The sequence below is a fragment of the Heterodontus francisci genome, chromosome 37 (assembly GCF_036365525.1).
Source record: "Heterodontus francisci isolate sHetFra1 chromosome 37, sHetFra1.hap1, whole genome shotgun sequence".
In the NCBI taxonomy this organism is placed as follows: domain Eukaryota; kingdom Metazoa; phylum Chordata; class Chondrichthyes; order Heterodontiformes; family Heterodontidae; genus Heterodontus; species Heterodontus francisci.
Window position 1 is genome coordinate 41,412,494 of NC_090407.1, and position 24,493 is coordinate 41,436,986.

Consider the following 24,493-nt stretch of genomic DNA (forward strand, 5'->3'; position numbering starts at 1 on the left):
TCTTGTGGTCTCCATCCTTCCCAAATGATGCTTCTGCTGCTTCATAGATGATTGAGCTTAGTGACTTCCAAGCTTCTTCAGTGCCGGCATCGGTGCTTCCCGTTAAGGCTTTGGTGGGTAGCAAGCGTTCTAGCGACAGTGTGAAGTGCTTGTATCTGGCAACATTGCTTATGCAAGGGATGTTGATGGTCGTGTTTGGAGCTGTGGAACTTTTGGGGGTGTACCTTCACTCTTGTTGATGAGAGTAGTGGGTGTCACAGTGTGCTCTATGGTAGGTGTGGGTGTGAAGAACACTGGGCAGATCGCGCCTCCTTGTGATGACTAGGTCTAGTTGGTGTCACTGACCAAACCTTGGCTAACACCATGATACTTTGTGGCGATGTCTGCCCTGGAAGAAGGTGTTGGTGATGCAGAGTTCATTCAGGGCTGTCAGGCAAACCTCCACCTGCCAAGACTGAGGCATGCTTTATTTTGCCACATGCCTTGAAGTTTTTCTATGTTAAAAATGTTGCATAGTTTCAAGTAGTAGTTGTTGAGCTAAATGTGTGAAAGGTGCTCCTTCCGATATCAAAAAATTGTGATATTTAGTTTTCCTGCTTTTGGCTGGTTCATATTCTCAAGCACATATAATTTTGAAGGCTATCCTTTTGGTGGAGAAGCAACCTCCAGCACTGAATTATTTTGTAGCACTTTTTATGGTTATTTGACCATAAAACAATTCCTTGTTTTTATTCCCAGTGTAAGTAGATCAAACCTGAGCTTATCAGTTTTAAATTTATATGGTCAAATAAACATGCTCAAAGTCTTGTTCAATCTATGAAAGGAGTTCCACCCTCATACACAATGTCTTTATTTCAGGCCAGCATTTATTGCCCATCCCTAATTGCCCTTGAGAAGGTGGTGGTGAACCACTACAGGCCATGTGGTGTAGGTACACCCACAGTGCTGTAAGGAAGTGAGTTCTAGGATTTTGACCCAGCGACAATGAAGGAACGGTGATTATAGTTCCACGTCAGATTGGTGTGTGGCTTGGTTGGGAAATTGCAGGTGATGGTGCTCCCATGCATCTACTGCCCTTGTCCTTGTAGGTGATAGAGGTCGCAGGTTTGGAAGGTGCTGTCGAAGGAGCCTTGGTGAGTTGCTGCAGTGCATCTTGTAGATGGTACACACTGCTGCCATTGTGTCGGTGGTGGAGGGAATAAATGTTAAAGATGGTGGATGGAGTGCCAATCAAGCGGACTGCTTTGTCCTGGATGGTGTTAAGGTTTTTGAGTGTTGTTGGAACTGCACTCATCCCGGAAAGTGGAGAGTATTCCAGCACACTCCTGACTTGTGCCTTGTAGATGGTGGACAGGCTTTGGGGAGTCAGGAGGTGAGTTAGTCACTGCAGAATTCCCAGCCTCTGAGCTGCTCTTCTGTGACTGGCCCGGTTCAGTTTCTGGTCAATGGTAATCCTCAGGACGGTTGGATTTTCTCTTGTTGGAGATGGCCATTGCCCGGCACTTAGGTGGCGTGAATGTAACTTGCTGCTCATCAGCCCAAGCTTGAATGTAGTCCAGATCTTGCTGCATCTGGACACAGACTGCTTTCGTAGTATTTAGTAATTGTTATCACTCCACATGTGAAATTTATAATACCATAATATTTAACAGAATTCTTGCCAGAACAGTCAAGCGTTATTCCCATTTCAGTTTCCCATAGCCTCAATTCTTAGTCCAGCGAAAGCATTGAAAGCAAAGTGTTATGGCCAGGTGATGAAGGGGTTTCAGGCTCCCCCTTTCACCCCTTCTCTGGTTTGACTGCAACAGGGTTTATCCTTTTTTTAACACAGTGATTGAACTTACCAAGTCATTGAGCATTTGCTCCTGTTCCTCTAATATAATTGCAACAGAACCAATCAGGCAGGTTTTCTTGAGTTTAGACAAAAAAGATGTAGGTTTATTATACTTAACACTCTAAACTGGTTAATATTACTAAAATACGCTGTGCATTCACATGAGAGACATGCACACACACACAAATAGATTACAGAGGGAAAACGGATTTGTTGGTTGGAGTAGAGTCCGGAATAAATGGAATTTAAATACTGAATATCAGTCCCAGAGTCCTCAGTTGTGATTGTAGTCCTGAAGTTCTCGCTGAGCCATGTGCACGGTTGTGGGCTTGCTTCCTAGGCTCTGGAAGGCAGAAGAAGGGGTTCAGTCCTTGTCCCCTAGTTGTTGGTTGTGGCGGTCTGTAAACTTGGCTTTACCAGCTGCAGCCAGGTCTTCTCTGGATCCAGTTGTAACAAGACTTCCCTATTTTTAAACTCCAATCCCCTAGCAATAAAGCCCAAAATTCCATTTGTCACCTTAATTATTTGCTGCACCTGCATGCTAACTTTATGTTTCATGCACAAGAACGCCCAGATCCTTCTGTGCTGCGCCTTTTTTGGAGTCTCTCTCCATTTAAATAATGGTCTGCCTTTTGATTCTTCCTACCAAAGTGTTTGACCTCGCACTTTCCTACATTAAACCCCAACTGCCAGGTTTTTGCCCACTCACTCAACCTATACATATCCCCTTGCAGATTCCTTATGTCCTCATCACAACATGCCCTCCCACCTATTTTTGTATCATCAGAAAATTTGAATGTATTACACTCTGCCCCCTCCTCTAAATCACTAATATAGATAGTAAATAATTGATCCTTGTGGCACTCCATTAGTTACATTTTTCCAACCGGAAAAAGACCCATTCCTCCTGACTCTGTCTTCTGTGAGTTAGAATTAGAACATTACAGCGCAGTACAGGCCCTTTGGCCCTCGATGTTGCGCCGACCTGTGAAACCATCTGACCTACACTATTCCATTTTCATCCATATGTCTATCCAATGACCACTTAAATGCCCTTAAAGTTGGCGAGTCTACTACTGTTGCAGGCAGGGCGTTCCACGCCCCTACTACTCTCTGAGTAAAGAAACTACCTCTAACATCTGTCCTATATCTATCACCCCTCAACTTAAAGCTATGTCCCCTCGTGTTTGCCATCACCATCCGAGGAAAAAGACTCTCACGATCCACCCTATCTAACCCTCTGATTACCTTATATGTCTCTATTAAGTCACCACTCCTCCTCCTTCTCTCCAACGAAAACAACCTCAAGTCCCTCAGCCTTTCCTCGTAAGACCTTCCCTCCATACCAGGCAACATCCTAGTAAATCTCCTCTGCACCCTTTCCAAAGCTTCCACATCCTTCCTATAATGCAGTGACCAGAACTGCACGCAATACTCCAGGTGCGGCTGCACCAGAGTTTTGTACAGCTGCAGCATGACCTCGTGGCTCCGAAACTCGATCCCCCTACTAATAAAAGCTAACACACCATATGCCTTCTTAACAGCCCTATTAACCTGGGTAGCAACTTTCAGGGATTTATGTACCTGGACACCAAGATCTCTCTCTTCATCTACACTACCAAGAATCTTCCCATTAGCCCAGTACTCTGCGTTCCTGTTACTCCTTCCAAAGTGAATCACCTCGCACTTTTCCGCATTAAACTCCATTTGCCATCTCTCAGCCCAGCTCTGCAGCCTATCTATGTCCCTCTGTACCCTACAGCATCCTTCAGCACTATCCACAATTCCACCGACCTTCGTGTCATCTGCAAATTTACTAACCCACCCTTCTACACCCTCTTCCAGGTCATTTATAAAAATGACAAACAGCAGTGGCCCCAAAACAGATCCTTGCGGTACACCACTAGTAACTAAACTCCAGGATGAACATTTGCCATCAACCACCACCCTCTGTCTTTCAGCTAGCCAATTTCTGATCCAAAGCTCCAAATCACCTTCAACCCCATACTTCCGTATTTTCTGCAATAGCCTACTGTGGGGAACCTTATCAAATGCCTTACTGAAATCCATATACACCACATCCACTGCTTTACCCTCATCCACCTGTTTGGTCACCTTCTCGAAAAACTCAATAAGGTTTGTGAGGCACGACCTACCCTTCACAAAACCGTGCTGACTATCGCTAATGAACTTATTCTTTTCAAGATGATTATAAATCCTGTCTCTTATAACCTTTTCCAACATTTTACCCACAACCGAAGTAAGGCTCACAGGTCTATAATTACCAGGGTTGTCTCTACTCCCCTTCTTGAACAAGGGGACAACATTTGCTATCCTCCAGTCTTCCGGCACTATTCCTGTCGACAATGATGACATAAAGATCAAGAGTTACTGGATCTTTACTGGAGAGAGGCAGAGAGAGAGGGAGCTGCTCCCATGATAGCTTATAGGCTTACAGTTACTGGCCTTCTGCTTTCTGACTGACAAAACTCTGTTTCCCCAGAGATGCACAAGCAGTCACATGACATTACCACCTCTGTTTTAATGAGGTCCTTCTGGAATTTTCTGAGATTCGAGGCTTTACCCCTCAGACTGTCCAGTCACACTGGTGGGGGTTGGCTCTTTCAAAATCAATGGGTGTCGATGGCTCCTGACAACTGTGTTGACAAAGACATTTCAGCTAATTTAATCAGAGAGCACCCCATTCTTCTATCAAGGATGAGTCAGTCATGTTGTCTCCAGTCTACTCCTGTTGGTGTTTCATATGTAAATTGTATTGGTCAGCTTTTCCTATTAAAAAAGGCTGCGTTTGCTGACAACACAACCACTAGGTGGCACAGTACTTGCACATATGTGAATGCAGGTTCTTCAACTGGAACGTCAGTGTCTGACAGTCAGGCAGCTGCCAGGATTAAAGATGGCGCTGCTCAATTTATCACAGAAAATGCTTATGGCTAGATTGTTCTAGCAAACTAACCTTACATTAAGTTGGATGGAAGCCCAGTAATATGCTATTATGTAGTTATAGGATACTAACTGTAATCCTCAGATTCATTTAATATTCCAGTAATCCTATTAACTACAAAAGGAATTTTATGATTGAATTTCCACTGGAAGATAGTGAATTGTCAGCCCGATCAAAAATTGGGTAGAGTGTAAAATGTGCTGCCAATTGGTTATTGTGATTCATTTATATGACTGGCCAGGACTGATTTCACCCAAACGCAGCTACTAGCTCCCACCCAACTGGCTGCTCTCCCCCCTCGGCAACTCTCTGTCTTTCTTTCTCCCCTTCCTCCCCAACCGGCCGCTTCCCCCACTCAGCCGCTTGCTCCAGACCTCACTGCTCCCACACCCCTGGCTAATTGTTCCCTGCTATCGCCACCCCATTCTCCAGTTGGTCACTCGCTCCACCCAACCACCCCCCCCCCCCCCCCCACCCAGCTCCAGCCGCTAGTTATAGGCGGCACTGCTTCCCTCCTCTTGGCCACTAGCTCCAACGTTTGATCAGTCTTCACGTGCCGCCTGAAGACGCATGGTGGGCTGCAAGGGGTGATGTTGGAGCGAGAGGACGAGACGAGGAAAGTGATGCGGCCTGGAGCTAGCGACTGGACGGGGGCAGGGCGGGAAAGCGAACGACCAGAGAGCGGGGTGGTGCGAAGTGAGTGACAGTTGGCCAGGGGAATGGGGAGGAGCAGTGAGGTCTGGAGCGAGCGGCTGAGAGGAGGAAGCGTCGAGGCTAGGGGGGAGAGCGGCTACTAGGGCGGGACAGAGTGAAGGGGATCAAGCTCCAGCCTCAAAGTCTCCCATTCAGCCACTTTCTCCAGCTAACTGGGGGGCTGGATACCCGATGACGCCTTATCACACATGTGCAAAGATGGACCAGGCGCGGATACGCGATGACATCCGAGCTGCGTGATGACATCAGAGCTGCTCGATGACATCATCCTGCGCTGGCACCACTTAGGCCTGGCAAGATGTAGCTGCGCATATGCACAGCTTGGCACACTGTGATGTCAGCGGGTCACTACGTTGTCAGGAATCGCTTTGATTTAAAAGTTATTTGTAAGAATTTCCAGTAAAAGTCTAAGGCAAGGTTCCAACTGATGAAATTAATATTTCCCATTTGGCATGTAGGGTTTCCATAACAAAAGGAATTGGCAAGAGGACTGAAACATTACAGTAAACAACATTTTATATAATAAAATGGTATATTTAAAAAAGTGTTCAAAGAGAGTATTAGCCGAGCCATAGGGGATTATTCAAGAAATGGGAAAAGTCTACCTACAGAAATTTAACATTTTTATAATTAGTGATTTACCCTGCATATACAACATAAAATTAGCTCATAGCATCTTGAGAGCACATAATATCAGGCTGGCAGATACAATCCATAGCACAGGTTACTAAACAGAAGTTAAAGTGTGCAGTTACAGTTCAGGATGGTGTTTTGGCTCTTGCCTCTCTTGGTACTTAGAGCACCAGATCTTGATTTTTCTCATTAACTTTCCAAAATTGGCTTTTTAAAAATTGGTCATTTTTGTTTTTATTGTTCACTTTTTAAAAAATTAATAATGTTCATTCCTGGTTCTTCAAACTCATTGCCACATTGCTTCCAGATTATCAACATTTGTGACTGGGCAAGTTTACCTCAACATTTTAAAATCGGATTTTTGCCTTCCCTTCAACCTTGCATTGAACCTTTCCTCTTTGTGCCTGCTCCTGCTGGCTTTAATTTAGTTTTCCTTGTTACGTCCCTTTTGCTGCTAAATAAATCTACACCTTGGAGTAAAACCTTCCTAGGTAAGGAAATGAAAACAAGAAATGCTGGAAATATTCAGCAGGTCTGGCAGCATCTGTGAAGAGAGAAGCAGAGTTAACATTTCAGGTCAGTGACACTTCATTAGTTCACGCCTACGGATATACGACGTGCTCACGCTTGCATGCACATGCGATAAAAACATGCAGCTAGGAGTAGAAAAGAGCAGAAGAAAAGATAAGTAGAACAGCTTGAAGCAATATCTTGTTACTGTTTCTCAAGCTCGCAGTAATCCTTGATTGAAGATATGGTCTTGCGATTCGTTGGGGCCCAGTAATCATCTTAAACTTTATTCACATCGCAAAACCCTTCCTTATCAATCTTTTAGTCAATCTTTGCTGTTTTTTATATTCTGTCCAATCTTCCGACCTGCCATCCATCTTTGTGCAATTATATGCTTTTTCTTTAAATTTGATACTATCTTTAACTGTTTTGGTTAACGATGGATGGCAGGTTCCCCCCCTGCCCCCCCACACCCGCAGCCACCCAGGGTTTTTTCTTTCTCATTGGAAGTATCTAATCTGTGTATTCTGAAATAACCCCTTAAATGTCTGCCACTGCATCTCTATTGACCTATCCCTTGACCTGATTTGCCAGTTCACTTTAGTGAGTTCTGCTTTCATGCCCTCATAATTTCTCTTATTTAAGCTCAAAATATTGGTCTTGGACCCACTCTTTCCCTCAAACTGAATGTAAAATTCTAAAATGTGATATCATGTTAAAGTCCCCCTCTGTGAATCTTAGGGGGGTAATTTTAGCCCCAAAAACAGGGGGGTGGTTTGGGTTATGTGGGTAGTGAAAATGTAAAAAAAATTCATCAACCCAGCCTGCTTTGAAACCATCTATTTCGGCTTTTAGTAGAGGTGGGATGAGAGGGTGGGTGACCAAATCACTCTCAGGAGGCTGGCTGGACATTGAATCTTTTTAAGTGGGCTGTATACCTTCATTTTAACAGGGTTCCTATTCTTATTTCTCTTGCCTGGGTTTCCCTGGCTTCAGGACATTCTGCAGGTAAAAGGATATAAGAAGGATTAGTTGCATAAGGTCTTTATAATGTCTTTAAAGCACTGCTTGTGGGCCAGGAGGAGCAAAAGTGTTTCCTCCAGACAGGAGAAGCTTACCCTGTAACCCACTCCCCAAGAATTGTCCCCACCCCCAATCTGTCAACTTCCCCAATAGCAATTCAATGAGAAAGCTCACTACCACTTTCTCAGGGCAATAACCTGATGTGTCCCCACATCACAAGTACAAAAACCGAACTCCCTTCATTTGTACACTCTGATTTCCTGCCCGTTACCCTGATTTCCAAAGCATTAACTAATCTAAGCTAAAGCAAAATACTGCGGATGCTGGAAAGTCAACTGTGGAGAGAGGAACAGAATTAACATTTCAGGACGATGACCTTTCATCAAAACTGGAAGATGTTAGAGATATTGACTATCCCTGATTATTCTGTGCCTTTCTAATTGTTTAATAATTTCATCCTATATCGTAAAAAGCTGCTTTTATGAGGCTATATCTTATGAATTTTACAAATTGCTGCATCCCACATTTGCTTTGCTTAATTTTTGACATCCAGAAATAGGCAAGATTGCAGGCAAATGTGAGCCTCATTTCTCTCAAATATTTAACTAAATCAGGCAGTATGTTCTAACTTCTGATGAGGCCCCTCCTTGCCCCAGTGTGCAAGTGGCCTGTACAAGATGAATTTATTGGTAATCCTGGGATCTGGCCTACTCAAATAGGCTCCTTAAAGAGATGTTATTGTCCTAGTATTTGGTATATGCCATCTTCCATTGGTTGACATGCAGATATTATCTACAATATGAAAACTTCTACCTGTAATAATGAAGGCTACCAAGTCATGAAGCTTTCATTCCACCATTTTCTTCTTTCCAAGTCATGAACCAAATCAACCAGTCTCCAGTGCACACAAGTATCCAACAAATGACATGAAGTTTGAAAGGGGCAAGACCTTCATCTAACCTCCTGTGTAAAGCAGGGAATGGCTGGATAGAGAGCAGAATTTTCACCGGGTGACGGGATTCCCTCAGGGCATTATGGATAGCACCCATATGATAGTAATGGCTTCTCATGATGGACATGAACCAAAAATGTTTGTACTCAATTAATGATCATATTAACATTATTCTGCATGCCAAATGCCATAATTAAGGAGGTAGCCAGGATTCCTTCATTATGCATTCTTGATCCTATATTCTTTCAAGGAGGCAAAATGTTTCTGGATGCTTCTCAGGAAATTAGAGATTTCCTCTGCACCCATGGTTGCTATCCCGACAGGGGGAACTCTCTAACAGCAGCAGAGCGTCTCAAAACATAAACTTGACACTGCTTGCTCTTCCTTTGTAAGAATAGTGTGCCATGCAGTTTTGACACAAAAGTAGTTTGTATAATTTTTTTTAGAAGTAGTATTGGCTGTGCTGAATAGCTTGGTTTGTATCATGTTGATGGCTCCGAAAGAAACGTGCAAAAATGCTCACTTTTGCCTCTTTTCTGATAAATGCCTTCCAGCTATGAGGGATTTGAGTGACTGTACAAAGTCGGTGATCTCCTTTCAGGCAGTTTGTATCTGAGTTTTACTATGGAATGGTCTTCAGCTCCATACAGGGACAACATCTTTCTTAAGCCTCCTACTGCCTCACCATATTTTGTACTGCTTAGCCAACTGTCCAGCTGGCTAAGTTATTGTATGCTGGGAGACTATTCAAATTACGGGAAAGGATAAGAATGCCAAATTCAGCCATGCCTGCCCTCTGAGCTGCCACTCAGATCTCAACCACAGTTTTACCATTCTTGCAAATTTTGAGATTAGACTTTTACCCACACTGCAGATGTGACCAATTCTTTCCACTTGTTGGTGACAGTAACAATGGAGCAGAGATTCAGGATAATGATAAGAACAAAGTGATCTGTTAGAGAAAATGTCTACCCAAAGAGCATTATTAGACCCTGGCCTTTGAGGCAGTGTTTATAAAATTGGTACTTGGATAAATATTTGAAAAGAAAATATATAAAATATCAAAATGCAATAGAAAGTGGGTTTAGATAGGTAGCTGCAGTCGAGTTTTAGCAAGGCATGGGTACAAATAGTTACCTGAGATAAAAGACTTGCAGGGCTAAGGGGATCAAGCCAGGGAGTGGGACTGACTCCATAGCTCTGAAGAGCCAGCATGGACTCGATGTCCTGAATGGCTGCCTCTGTGCCGTAAATGACTATAAATGTCCTCCTGTGCTGTAATTCTTTGATTCTAAGTAACCTGGAAAGGGTTTGCTGAACATTGTATTAAGTGACCATAGCACCCTCTACTGATGGGATGTGATAAAAGGCACCCATAACTTGAGGACAAAGGAAAGGTGGTGCAGAGGACTGGAGGACAGCTAACTTTGTACCATTGTTGAGAAAGGGATAGATTGAATAATTACAGGACAGTCAACCAAACCTCAGTGGTGGGAAAATTATTGGAAAAAATTCTGAGGGACAGGATAAATCTTCATTTAGAAAGACGCATTTAATCAAAGCACGGATTTGTTAAAGAAAGCAAAATACTGTAGATGCTGGAAGTTTGAAATAAAAACAGAAAATTCTGGAAACATTCAGCAGGTCTGGCAGGATCTGTAGAGAGAAAGTCATTGCAATTGAGAAGTTAGAAATGTAATAGGTTTTGATCAGGTGAAGGGGAAAGGCTGGGAGGAAGAACAAAAGGAAAGGTTTGTGATAAGTTGGCAGGCAGGACAGATTAAATGGTAAAAGGTTTTATGCTACAAAGCCAAAGGGAGTGGTAATGGGACAAGTAAAGAAACCATCGATGAAATCTGAATAACAGGATAGCAGCAACATTCACTATAGGCCACGGATTCCCACAGCTACCTTGACTATACTTTCTCACACCCCACTTCCTGTAAGGTCTCTATTCTGTTCCCCCAGTTTCTCATAAGAACATAAGAAATAGGAGTAGAAGTAGGCCATTCGGCTACTTGAAGCTGCTCCACCATTTAATAAGATCATGGCTGATCTGATTGCGGGCCTTAACTCCACTTTCCTGCCTGCCTGCAGCCCCCCCCCCCCCCCCCCCCCATAACCCTTGACTCTTGTAGATCAAAAATCTGTCTAACTCAGCCTTGAATATATTTAATGACCCAGTTCCACTGCTCCCTGGGGAAGAGCATTCCAAAGATTCACATCCCTCTGAGAGAAGAAATTCCTCCCCATCTCCATCTTAAATAGGAGACTCCTTACTTTGACACTGTGCCCCCAGGTTCTGGATTCCCCCATGAGGGGAAACATGCTGTCGGCATCTACCCTGTCAAGCCCCCTCAGGAGCTCAGAAATATGGTTTAAATAAGATCACCTCTCATTCTTCTACACTCCAATGAGTATAGTTCCAACCTGATCAACCTTTCCTCATAAGGCAACCCCTTCATCCCAGGAGTCAGCCTTCGGCGGCACAGTGGTTAGCACCTCAGCCTCACAGCTCCAGCGACCTGGGTTCGATTCTGGGTACTGCCTGTGCGGAGTTTGCAAGTTCTCCCTGTGACCGCGTGGGTTTCTGCCGGGTGCTCCGGTTTCCTCCCACAGCCAAAGACTTGCAGGTTGATAGGTAAATTGGTCATTGTAAATTGCCCCTAGTGTAGGTAGGTGGTAGGAGAATTAAGGGAAGGTGGGGATGTGGTAGGGAATATGGGATTAATGTAGGATTAGTATAAATGAGTGGTTGTTGGTCGGCACAGACTCAGTGGGCCGAAGGGCCTTTTTCAGTGCTGTATGACTATATGACTCTATATTTGAACCTTCTCTGAACTGCTTCCAATGCAAGTATATCCCTCCTTTGTACGCAGTGCTCTATATGCAGTTTCACCAATGCCCTGTAGCAAGACTGCTCTACACAATCTTTATACTTTATACAATCTTTTGCTTTATACACAATCCCCCTTGCAATAAATGCCAATATTCCATTTGCTTTCCTAATTATTTGCTGCACCTGCATGCTAACTTTTTGTGAATCATATACGAGAAGACCCAGTTTCCTCTGTACCACAACATTATGCAGTCTCTCTTCATGTAAATAATATTCTGCTTTTCTGTTGTTCCTGCCAAAATGGACAACCTCACATTTTCCCACATTATACCCCATTTACCATGTTTTTGCTCACTCACTTAACCTCTTTGCAGACATTTGTGTCCTCCTCATAACTTGCTTTCCTACCTATCTTTGTATAGTTAGCAAAGTTGGCTACAATACATTCAGTCCCTTTGTCCAAGTCATTAATGTAGATCGTAAATAGTTGAGGCCCTAGCACTGTCCCCTGTGGCACTCCACTACAGTTTGCCAACCTGAAAATGCCCCATTTATCCCGACTCTCTATTTCCTGTTAGTTAGCCAATCCTCTATCCATGTTAGTATAATACCCCCAACACCATGAGCTCTAGTGTAGTAACCTTATCAAATGCCTTTTGGAAATTCATCTACATGATATTGTAGTAATCGTCTCCATTGCATCAGTTTTGATGATGCATCCTTCCATACTAGCGCTTCTGATGCGTCTTCCCTTTTCCTCAACAGTGGATTCCTCCCCCCCCCCCCCCCCCCGTGGTTGACAGAGCCGTAGACCGTGTGCATTCTATTTCACACACTTCTGCTTTCACCCTTCCCCTCTCTCCCAGAACCACGATAAGCTTCCCCTTGTTCTCACCTTTCACTCCACCAAACTCAACAGATCATCCAGTGCCATTTTCACCACCTCCAGTGTGATACCACCACCAAACACATCTTCCTATCCCCTCCTTTTTCAGCATTTCAAAGTGACTGTTTCCTCCGCGACACCCTTGTCTACTCCTCTGTCATCCCCTCCCTTTCCTACGGCGCCTTTCCATGCTAACGTAGGAGATACAACACCTGCCCTTTGTACCTCCTTTCTTTTCACTGTCCAAGGCCCCATAACACTCCTTCCAAGTGAAACAGCAATTTACTTGTACTTCTTTCAATTTAGTATCAGATACGATAAGCATAATGAAAGAGAAAGTACTAGAGTGTCTGACATCCTTGAAAGTGGATAAATCACCAGGACTGGATGGATTGCATCCCAAGTTGTTAAAGAAAGCCAAGGAGGAAATAGCGGATGAGCTGAGGATCATCTTCAAATCCTCACTGGATACGGGCGAGGTGCCAGAGGATTGGAGGTCTGCGAACATTATGCCATTGTTTAAAAAGGGTGCGTGGGATAGGCCAAATAATTAAAGGCCGGTCAGTCTGACCTCGGTGGTGGGTAAATTATTAGAATCAATTCTGAGGGACAGGATAAACTGCCACTTTGAAAAGCACAAATTAATCAGGGATAGTCAATATGGATTTGTTAAGGGAAGGTCATGTCTTACTAACTTGATTGAGTTTTTAGAAGAAGTAAGAAGGAGGATTGATGAGGGTATTCCATTGGATGTGGTCTACATGGATTTTAGTAAGGCATTTGACATGGTCAGACTGGTCAGTAAAATGAAAGCCCATGGGATACAGGGGAATGTGGCAGGTTGGATCCAAAATTGGCTCAGTGACAGGAAACAAAGGATTGTCGTCGACAGATGTTTTTGCAAATTGAAAGCGGTTTCACGTGGCAGTCCACAGGGCTCAGTGTTGGGTCCCTTGCTGTTTGTGGTATAAATGATTTGGACTTAAATGTGGGAGGCATGATTGGGAAATTTGCTGATGACACAAAAATTGGCCGTGTAGTTGATAGTGAAGAGGATAGCTTTAGACTCCAGAATGATATCAATGGTTTGGTTGAGTGTGTGGAAAAGTGGCAAATGGAATTCAATCAAGAGAAGTGTGAGGTAATGTGTTTGGGGAGGGCAAACAATATGAGGGACTACACAATAAAGGGTAGGATATTGAGAGGGGTAGAAGCATTGAGAGACCTTGGAATGCATGTCCACAGGTCCCTGAAGGTGGCAGGTAGATAGAGTGGTGAAGAAGGCACATGGAATGCTTTCCCTTATTGACTGAGGTATAAAATACAAAAGCAGGGATGTAATGCTGGAACAGTATAAAATGCTGGTTAGGCCACAGCTGGAGTATTGCGAACAGATCTGGTCACCACATTACAGGAAGGACATATTTGCTCTGGAGAGAGTATAGAGGAGATTTACAAGAATGGTGCCAGGGATTGAAAGTTGCAGCTATGAGGAAAGATTGGCTAGGCTAGGGTTGTTTTCCTTAGAACAGAGGAGGCTTAATTGAGGTGTACAAAATTATGAGGGGCCTAGCTATAGTAGACAGGAAGGACATGAGGTCAGGTAGCAGATTTAAGGTGATTGGCAGAAGGATTAGAGGGGACATGAGGAAAAACTTTTTCACCTAGAGGGTGGTGGGTGTTTGGAATTCACTGTCAGGAGCATTGGTGGAGGCAGAAATCCTCAACTTATTTAAAAGGTACCTGGACACACACCTGAAGTGCTGTAACCTGCAAGGCTATGGACCAGGTGCTGGAAGGTGGGATTAGATTGGGCAGCTAGTTTTTTCAGCCGGCACGGACACGATGGGCTGAATGGTCTCCTCTGTGCCTTAATTTTCCTATGGTTCTATGGTAGTATCCAATATTCGCTGCTCAGGATGTGGTCTCCTCTACATTGGGGAGACCAAACGAAGACTGGGTGACTGCTTTGTGATGTACCTCTATTCAGTCCGCAAGCATGACCCTGAACTTCCTGTCTCTTGTTATTTCAATTTTCTACCTTGCTCCCATTCTGACCTTTCTGTCTTTGGTCTTCTACAGTGTTCCAATGAAGCTCAACGCTAGCTCAAGGAACATCACTTCTTTGAACTGGGCACCTTACAGCATTTTCAACTCAACATTGTGTTCAACAATTTAAAATCAAAACATCTGCTCCCATTTTGTTTATTTTTACTGGTTTCTCTTGTTTCTTTCTTAATCCCTTTACTTTACATTCAGACGGCTGCTATCCTGCCATTCACACCTCATCTAGACACATCTTTTGTTTCTTTACTTGTCCCATTACCACTCCCTTTCGCTTTGTGCCATGAAACCTTTTGTCATTTAATCTGGCCTCCCCTCCACCTTATCCCAGACCTTCCCTTTTAGTTGTTCTTCCCACCCTTCCCCTTTTCACTTGCTCAAAACCTGTAACATTTTTAACTTTTCTCAGTTCTGAAGAAAGGTCACAGACCTGAAATGTTATCTCTTTCTCTCTCCACAGATGCTGCCAGACTTGCTGAGTGTTTCCAACATTTTCTGTTTTTATTTGTTAAAGGAAGGTCGTGTCTGATTAACATGATTGAATTTCTTGATGAGGATGGTGCATTTGATATAGTCTATATGGATTTCAGCAAGGCTTTTGATAAAGCCCACGTGGGAGACTGGTAGTACAAGTAAAGGCCCATGCGATCCAAGGCAAAGTGACAAGTTGGGTTGAAAATTGGCTCTGAGACAGGAAGTGTTGGGTAATGGTCGATGGGTGTTTTTGTGACTGAAAAGCTGTTGCCAGTGGGGTTCTGCAGGGCTCAGTGCTAGGTCCCTGCTTTTTGTGGTATAGATCAATGATTTGGACTTGAATGTAGTGGGTATGATTAAGAAGTTTGCAGATGATACAAATATTGGCCGTGTGGTTGATAATGGGCTGAATTTTAAGGGAACTAAGTGGACAGATATAGCGACATGGGGAGGGGGGGGGAACATAAAATTGGGGTGGGACATATCGGACAGGAGGTCCAATGTCATGACGCTCCCATCCCGATTTTGTCCATGTTGGCAAACATGGACGGCGGAGACCAACAGCGATGTGGTGCGCAGTTAATTGAGATAGTTAACAGGCCAATTGAAAGCTAAATGGAGCAGATTTAATTTTACAAAAGGCACGTAGGTCTCACGGGACTTCAGAGTCTCATCTCCTTCAAGGAGGCGACTTGGAGGCAGCAGATCATGGCTGGCTGCAAGGGGAGACCATCAGGAGAGCAACCATTGGGGGCCTGGCAGGACTATGAAGGGCAGCTGAGAATAGCGCATCAGGAGTGAGGAGAAGGTTGGCTGAGCTGCAGGGGGGAACAATACAAGGAGGGCAATGAGCAAGTCACACCTGGGCAAGACTCACAACTGGGGGCAGGGAAGGACTGCCTTTCAGGGAGAGGCCACTTATCACGGGCCTCATTCATCCAGGCTTCAGGCACTCCATCGAAGAGAAGGTGCCACTGACCAGGAGGGAGGGCCAGGCACCTGCAGTAGCATCACAATGACCTGTGAACCCACAAGAAGGTCTTCAGTGGCCTCCAGATACGGCAGACGGGCGAAGATGAGAGAGAGAGGGTGCTGCCCTGCGCTGAAGAAGGTACCCTCTAGAGAGTATGTACTGTCGTGGCTCGACTACCTGCAGATGTCCAAGAGGCAGTGCCAATGAAGACACTGCCTCTCCATAGATGCCATTATAGAACTGTGTGCCATTATGCAGAATGAGCTGTGTCCCAGGAGATGTTAGGACTCCAATGCCAGTGGCTATGAAACATAGAAACATGGAAAATAGGAGCAGGAGTAGGCCATTTGGCCCTTTGAGCCTGCTCCGCCATTCATTATGATCATGGCTGATCGTCCAAGTCAGTAGCCTGTTCCCACTTTTGCCCCATACCCTTTGATCCCTTTAGACCCAAGAGCTATATCTAACTCCTTCTTGAAAACATTCAATGTTTTGGCCTCAACTGCTTTCTGTGGTAGCGAATTCCACAGGCTCACCACTCTCTGGGTGAAGAAATTTCTCCTCATCTCCGTCCTGAAAGGTTTACCCTGTATCCTTAGACTATGACCCTGGTTCTGGACTCCCCCACCATCGGGAACATCCTTCCTGCATCTACCCTGTCAAGTCCTGTTAGAATTTTATAGGTTTCTATGAGATCCCCCTCACTCTTCTGAACTCCAACCAATATAATCCTAACCGACTTAAGCTCTCCTCATACGTCAGTTCCGCCATCCCAGGAATCAGTCTGGTAAACCTTTGCTGCACTCCCTCTATAGCAAGAACATCCTTCCTCAGATAAGGAGAACAAAACTGCACACAATATTCCAGGTGTGGCCTTACCAAGGCCCTGTATAATTGCAGCAAGACATCCCTGCTCCTGTAGTCGAATCCTCTCGCTTTGAAGGCCAACATACCATTTGCCTTTTTTACTGCCTGTTGCACCTGCATGCTTACCTTCAGCGACTACGAGAACACCCAGGTTTCGCTGCATATTCCCCTCTCTGTTTACAGCCGTTCAGATAATCTGCCTTCCTGTTTTTGCTACCAAAGTGGATAACCTCACATTTATCCACATTATACTGCATCTGCCATGCATGAGCCCACTCACTCAACTTGTCCAAATCACCCTAAAGCCTCTCTCCATCCTCCTCACAACCCATCCTCCCACCCAGTTTTGTGTCACCTGCAAATTTGGAGATATTACATTTAATTCCCTCATCTAAATCATGAATATATATTGTGAATAGCTGGGGTCCTAGCACCGATCCCTGCGGTACCCCACTGGTCATTGCCTGTCATTCGGAAAAAGACTCATTTATCCCTACTCTTTGTTTCCTGTCTGCCAACCAATTTTCTATCCATCACAATACACTACCCCCAATCCCATGCGCTTTAATTTTACATGCTAATCTCTTATGTGGGACTTTGTCGATAGCCTTCTGAAAGTCCAAATAAACCACATCCACTGTCTCCCCTTCATCAATTCTACTAGTTACATCCTCGAAGAATTCTAGTAGATTTGTCAAGCATGATTTCCCTTTCGTAAATCCATGCTGATTCTACCACTGTTCTCCAAGTGCTCTGCTATAGAATTTTCCCCACTACTGACGTCAGGCTGACTGGACTATAATTCCCTGCTTTCTTTCTACCTCCCTTTTTAAATAGTGGGGTTACATTAGCTACCCTCCAATCTGTAGGAACTGTTCCAGAGTCTATAGAATCTTGGAAGATGACCACCAATGCATCCACTGTTTCGAGGGTCACTTCCTTAAGTACTCTGGGATGCATACCATCAGGCCCTGGGGATTTATCGGCCTTCAATCCCATCAATTTCCCCAACACCATTTCTCTACTAATACTGATCTCTTTCAGTTCCTGTCTCTCACTATGCCCTGTGTTCCCCAACATTTCTGGTATGATATTTTTGTCCTCTTTGTGAAGGCAGAACCAAAGTATGCATTTAGTTGGTCAGCCATTTCTTTGTTCCCCATAATAAATTCCCCTGTTTCTGACTGTAAGGGACCTACATTTGTCTTCACCAATCTTTTTCTCTTCACATACCTATAGAAACTTTTACAGTCAGTTTTTATGTTCCCTACAAGCTTGCTCTCGTACTCTATTTTCCCCTTCTTAATCAATCCCTTGGTCCTCCATGAAGGTCACCATGATGCTGAAATTCTACCACCGGATTATTTATTTTATTTATTTATAGATACAGCACTGAAACAGGCCTTTCGGTCCACCGAGTCTGTGCCGACCAACAACCACCCATTTATATGAACCCTTCAGTGATCCCATATTCCCTACCTACACTAGGGGCAATTTACAACGGCCAATTTACCTATCACCTGCAAGTCTTTGGATGTGGGAGGAAACCGGAGCACCCGGCGAAAACCCACACGGTCACAGAGAGAACTTGCAAACTCCGCACAGGCAGCACCCAGAATCGAACCCGGGTCCCTGGAGCTGTGAGGCTGCAGTGCTAACCACTGTGCCGCCCATATTCCAGGAATCCATAAGGAACGTGTGGAATCTTGCAGTCAGCGGCACATCGGTAGGTGCATCATGGAGGGCCGGAGACTGTGTGCTTTACTCGGATCCCAACTCAGAAGCTGAGAGGACCATCAGATTTTGGGCCGTCGCAGGATTTCCCTAGGTGCAGGGGCTCATGGAATGCATGCATGTGGCCATCAAGTCTCCGGAACACCAGGTTGCCTTCAATAGGAAGGGATTTCACTCCCTCAATGTACAACTGGGTCTGCGTCCATTGTAAATGGACCCTTCCCAGGAAGTTGCCAGGATACCTACATTTTGAGGCAGTCCTGGATGTCAGAACTTTTCCGCCCTCCGTCCAGCCTGCAGGGATGGATCCTTGGGGAGAAGGGCTACCCACTGAGGACATAGCTACTAATGCCTGTGAGGAGTCCACATATAGATGCAGAGGAGAGTTGCAACACCTGCCAATGGGACAATGTGAACTACCATTGAGCAGACCATTGGTCTGCTGAAGATGAGGTTCAGGTGCCTAGATCAGTCCTGCGGAGCCCTTCATTCTGCCCCTGCGAGGGTCTCTCCTATTATCGTTGTTTGCTGTGCACTGAACAACCTGGCCCTGCAGAAGGGGCAGCTGTTGAGCAACGAGGGAAGTGAACAGTGGACTGCCTCCTCAGACGATGAGGATGTGGAGCAGGAAGATGGGCAAGCTAGGCCACATGAAGGACCCCAGGGACAACAGGAGACTGGACATGAAAGATGCGCAAGAGAGGCTTGCAATGCCCTTATACATTCGCGTTTCATTTGATCCTTAATGGCCCTTGTACTTTCAACAATAAAGACCTGCCTTTATGCAGCCATCTTGTTGCCTTACTTCCTTTACGATGCATTGGCTTATTGAACATTTGTGCAGCACAGATCTGTGAGGCTCCAGAATTGACCCCTCACAGCATCTTCAATTGCCTCTGGCTTCTTCATAGAGGCTGGGATGCAGTGAAGGGCCAAGCCTTTAATGGAAGAGAAAGGGAGGAAGTCCATGTCGAGCAGTAAAGATTTAGTGACATTCAGAATGGAGACTGCCAGTATAAATCAGAAACAAACGTTCACCTGCGATAAAACCCGTCATTCTATATGCACTTCTTAATTCTCTTTTGTGAACTACTATGCAGTGCTGCCCTGCACTGTCAGTTGAGGTGGAGATGGTCTGCTGACCTTACTGCTCCTTGGCGGTCGACCTCAGTATGCCTTGGGCCTGGAGAACCCCGGCATGCTGCGGGACTCCAGCACAGAAGCAGTACCCCCTCTTTCGGGAGAGATGTTGGGGGAACTGGCAACGGTGGCAGAGGAGCTGCTGCCCACACCATGAGTATACTGAAATGAGGCCCCGACTGTAGGAGGCAGATGCTCATCCTCCCTTTTCAAGGAAGGCTTCTGCCTCCCTGCTGACCTGAGCGGATAGAGGACCGGGTGGTGACTCTAGATTCCGTTTCTCTCTCGCTTTGCCACTTACTGTCTTGCACACATGGTCAGGATGAGGGTATGGAGGTCTGCACGAATATCCAGCAAATATTGATTGCTCTGCTGGATGTGGATCTCCATCAGATCTGCCACTCACTCAATGGAAGATGCCACTCATGCACCAGAGACAATATTGAGATCAAGGCTTGGAGGGCCTCCTCCATCGTCCGCTCTTGGACATGCATAGCCTCTGACATCTCTGCCAGATGTTGCTTCATCTGTCAATGCAGCTCCAGCATTTCTGTTGTTGCTGCCAAAACCAGAGGCACTTCATGAGCTTGGAACTCAGCATAGGCTTGGCCTCCCACAGTCCTCCAACTGTCAGAGGCCTGGGCTGTCACTTCCTTCATCAGCTGCTCGGGCACATTTGTGCTGCTCTCACCAGATCTAAACTCGAGTGCAAACCCTCTGAGGTACATGTATCTGCGGTGGTGGACGGTGGAGTATGAGGTGCTGATGGATCCTCTGAGGCTCCTTCCTCTCCCTCATGGATCCACCCTGGATTGGCTTGTTCTTGATTGCATTGACAGCTTGACCTGCATGAGAGAACAAAGACATATAAAGGTCAAGGGCCTGCCCTCCCTCCAAAAGCACACACCCCTACGATGCAAATCCCTGTGGGCACTAGATGCCTGCTGAGTAGCATAGCTCCATCGCTGCAGATGCAGCATTGTGCCCCATGGAACCTTACTGTCGTGGGAAGGTGCCCCTGTCTCTCTGTCCGCAAAGCTTAGTCCATCCTGTGGTCCAGCCAGCTCCATGGCCGCTGCCTCCATCGATGTGAGAACATGCAGCATAGACAGCCCTCCTTCAGTCTTGGCCCTCTCCTGACGACTATCTTCTCCTGCAGACAGAGGGAAGGGAAATGTTGGTCCACTAGTGACATCAATGCCAACACATAAGCAGCTGGCAGTCCAATTGCCACTGATGGCACATTGACGCCTCCTTCATGTCTTCCCTTCCCAGGGATCTTGCGATATCCCACTATGACAGGGGGCCTGCTTTCAGGGCTACCATGACAGGCCGCTGACAGTCGTCTTGCATCCCCTATCCCTTTGCCGACGTCTGAGGGGTTGATCCCTTTCCTCTCAGCGCACCATCCTGCTTCGCCGGATGCAAGGTCCAAGAGGATGTAAGCATTCAATGATACTCACGTTTGCAGCCCAGATGAGATCGTTGAGCCACGTGGCACTGAAACCACATGTGCAGCGTAATCCCACGACTGCTGATCTCCTCTGCAATCTGCAGCCATGCCTTATTCGTTTGGCTCCCAGGTCTCCTCCTCCTGTCCCTCAGGAACAAGATGACCCTCACTGGCAGCCTGTAGGAGCACCTGGAGGGAGGCAGCAGGAAAGTGTGGGACCGCATGGGGTCTCCTGTCAGCCATTTTCAAACATGTACTATAACCTGCTCCTCTTGCAGGCCTTCTGAATGCAGAGTGTACTGCAGGTCTGACAGCCCTTTAAAAATGTCCCCATCATTTGCCAAGCCATGCTGTCTGCCTCCAGGCCCGATCTCGACCATGCAATTGGTTGGAGTTCACTGCTCATTAAGCTTAATAGGTCAATGTCCGCTGAATCGCGTGCGGCCGGTGGCTCCTGCCCCCAGCATGCCTTGCGCCGGGCTCCAGGCCCAACAGTGGGACCAGCTTCTCCCAAATAAAATTCAGCCCAATGAAGAAGAAAGCTGTCGACTGCAGGAAGATATCAATGGACTAGATAGGTGGGTGGAACAGTGGAAAATGGAGTTCAATGAGGTAATGCATTTGCGGAAGGCTAACCAGGCAAGGGAATATATAACAAAAACAAGAAATGCTGGAATCACTCAGCAGGTCTGGCAGCATCTGTGGAAAGAGAAGCAGAGTTAACGTTTCGGGTCAGTGACCCTTCTTCGGAGTTCCGAGAATATATAATAACTGGTAGGATACTGAGATATGTAGAAGAACAGGGACCTTGGAGTGAATGTCCTCAGATTGCTGTGGGTGGCTGGACAGGTAGATAAGGTGGTCAAGAAGACATACAGGATACTTGTTTTTATTAGCCGAGGCAGAGAATATAAGAGCTGGGAGGTTATGCTGGAACTGTATAAAACACTAGTAGGCCACAGCTGGAGTGCTGTGTATGGTTCTGGTCACTGCAGTATAGGAAAGATGTGATTGCACAGGTGAGGGTACAGAGGAGGTTTACGAGGATGTTGCCTGCACCTGAGAATTTTGGGGAAAGATTGTATAGGCTAGGGTTGTTTTCTTTGGAAGGATGAGGGGAAACCTTATTGAAGTGTATAAAATTATGAGGGGTCCAGATAGGGTTTTCCTATCCACTCTATTCCCCTTGCTTGAGGGGGGTGGATTGGGGGGGGGGGGGGCAGGGGAATGATATAGGTTAAGAGGTAGGAGGCTTAGAGGGGATTCCAGGGGAAATTTTTTTGCCCAGGGTGTGTGGTGGAGATGGAACTCACTGCCTAAAAGGGTGGTAGAGGCAGAAATCCTCATAATGTTTGAAAAATACTTGGATCTGCACTTGAAGTGCTGTAACCTATAAGGCAACAGGCGAAGAACTGGAAAGTGGGATTAACCTGGATCGCTTCTTGTCGGCTGGTGTGCACATGATGGGCCAAGTGGCCTCCTTCCATGCTGTCAATTTCTAGGATTCTATGAATCTGCTTCCACCCTCCTTTCAGGTAGTGCATTCCAGATCATAACAACTTGCTGCATAAATATAACTTTTGTCATCTGCTCCTGGCTTTTTTCCAAGTTATCTTCAATCTGTGCATTCTGGTTACTGTTCTTCCCGTCAGTGGAAACCGTTTCCCTCTATCTGCTAAAACCCCTCATTATTTTGTCGCACTCACACAATATGAACTATAAATATGAACTTAAGTATAAACCTGAAAAGGACACATTCCTGTAAAACAAAATGGAGTTGAGGTCAGGTGTCCTTTTCTTTCCTGCCAAGACAAGTGGAACTGCAAGAGCCCTGAGCTAATTTTCATGTCTAGACAAATCTTGGCGATGCCATTAAAATGCAAATGACCTTTCTGGACATATCTTTGAGAAGTCACTAAAATGCAAACGACCCTTCTTGTGGCAATGGCTGCATTTCTCCTACTAATTTAAAAAAAAACTGGGTTCACAACTGTGTTGCAGACTCTTTGACTCCAAACTTGAAATTCACAAAATGGATGTGAAAAGCTCTATTTTATCAAAATGGTATGTGGATGAGTGATATCCGGCTCCATTGTCTGATAATGGCCTAACCATCAGAAACTATTTGTGAGGGCAATGGAACGAGATGCTCTGGTCACATGACAGAAACTATAGGAGAAATTTTATGCTCTCCCCTGCGGCAGGTTTGGAGGGGGTGGGGATTCTCGCCACCATCCTGCCTCTGGCAAAATGTAGTCCGGGGGGGAAGGCAGTTCGCAGACAAATTAAGGCCCGTAACTGGATAATTAACCCCAATTAAGGTCCTCTTCCCGTCGCAGTCGCAATTACTCATGTGGCAGGCGCCTCTGTTGCCACATAGGAAACACGGCACCAAAAACTGTGCATGCTGCTTCCGGGCTTCAGGGGTGGTGGCAGAGACATGTTTCATTTAAAGGCACAGTGCCTGAACGAGGATCCCGGCATCGGGAAGGGTGGGAATGCTGAGGGAACCCACACCCTTGCTGCTGACACCCCCCTCCCCCAAGGACCACCACCCCGCGAGACCCCTCCTGACCTGACCTACCATAAGCTTTGTTCCAGCCCTGCTCCTCAGTGTCTGGTTGCTGCAGCCAAGGCAGCAGCTACTGCCTCTGCAGCAGCACTGCAGCTGCTGACCTCTGATTGGCCGGCAGCTCTGCAAGGCCGAGACTTCTGGTGGTGGGGTCCTAACTGCTATGGAAGGCCTGTCGCTGTCCAGTTAAGTACCTGACTGGCATTAAATTCGGTGGGCCTTCCATACAAGAGGCGACGCAGGAATCTCAGCGTTCGTTTCACCGACGTTGAGGCCCCTGCCATCAGCATAAAATCCCCCCCAGCATGTTTAAAAGAAGTGTTTTAACTCCTGACTCATTTCTCGGGAACAGACAAACGACAGTTTTTCTTGAAGTTTTAAAAGATAAATGTTTATTGTTGAACACCCAAATATATATGCAACTACACCCACTCTCTCGCTTATACAGATACACGCACACAGAAAAAAAATTGCGATTATAAAAGTAGCATGTGTTTAGTTCTTATGACTTCAAGAGTTCTCTGTTATACTTGCTTTTCTCGGGGGTGAACACTTGAAATGATGCAGGCCTGGCGGCGAGACCTCAGGGCAGACCCTCGCTGCTCGGCAAAAAAAATTGTATTAACATGTATTTAAATACATGATAGTAAAGGACTAATCACCTACGTTTCCACGACGGCCATCCCACGCCAATATTCCAGCCGGTGGCTGGAAGTCCCGTGTCTTCGGATCTCTGTTTGGAGATTTGAGGCGGAACACTGGTGGGGTGGGGAGAGGAGTGAAATTTTCAGGGCTCGGGAGGGATGTGGGAAAAAGGTTACTATTGGCTGAGCGGATGGTGGGAAAGGGTTGAAGGGCAG

The 24,493-nt window shown here is 45.8% G+C and overlaps 1 long non-coding RNA gene across 1 annotated transcript in view; it reads left to right on the forward strand.

The window, feature by feature from the left end:
* The window catches only part of LOC137351931 (uncharacterized), a 65,321-nt gene that overhangs the window by 8,973 nt on the left and 31,855 nt on the right, over nt 1–24,493 (forward strand). The window lies entirely within an intron of this gene.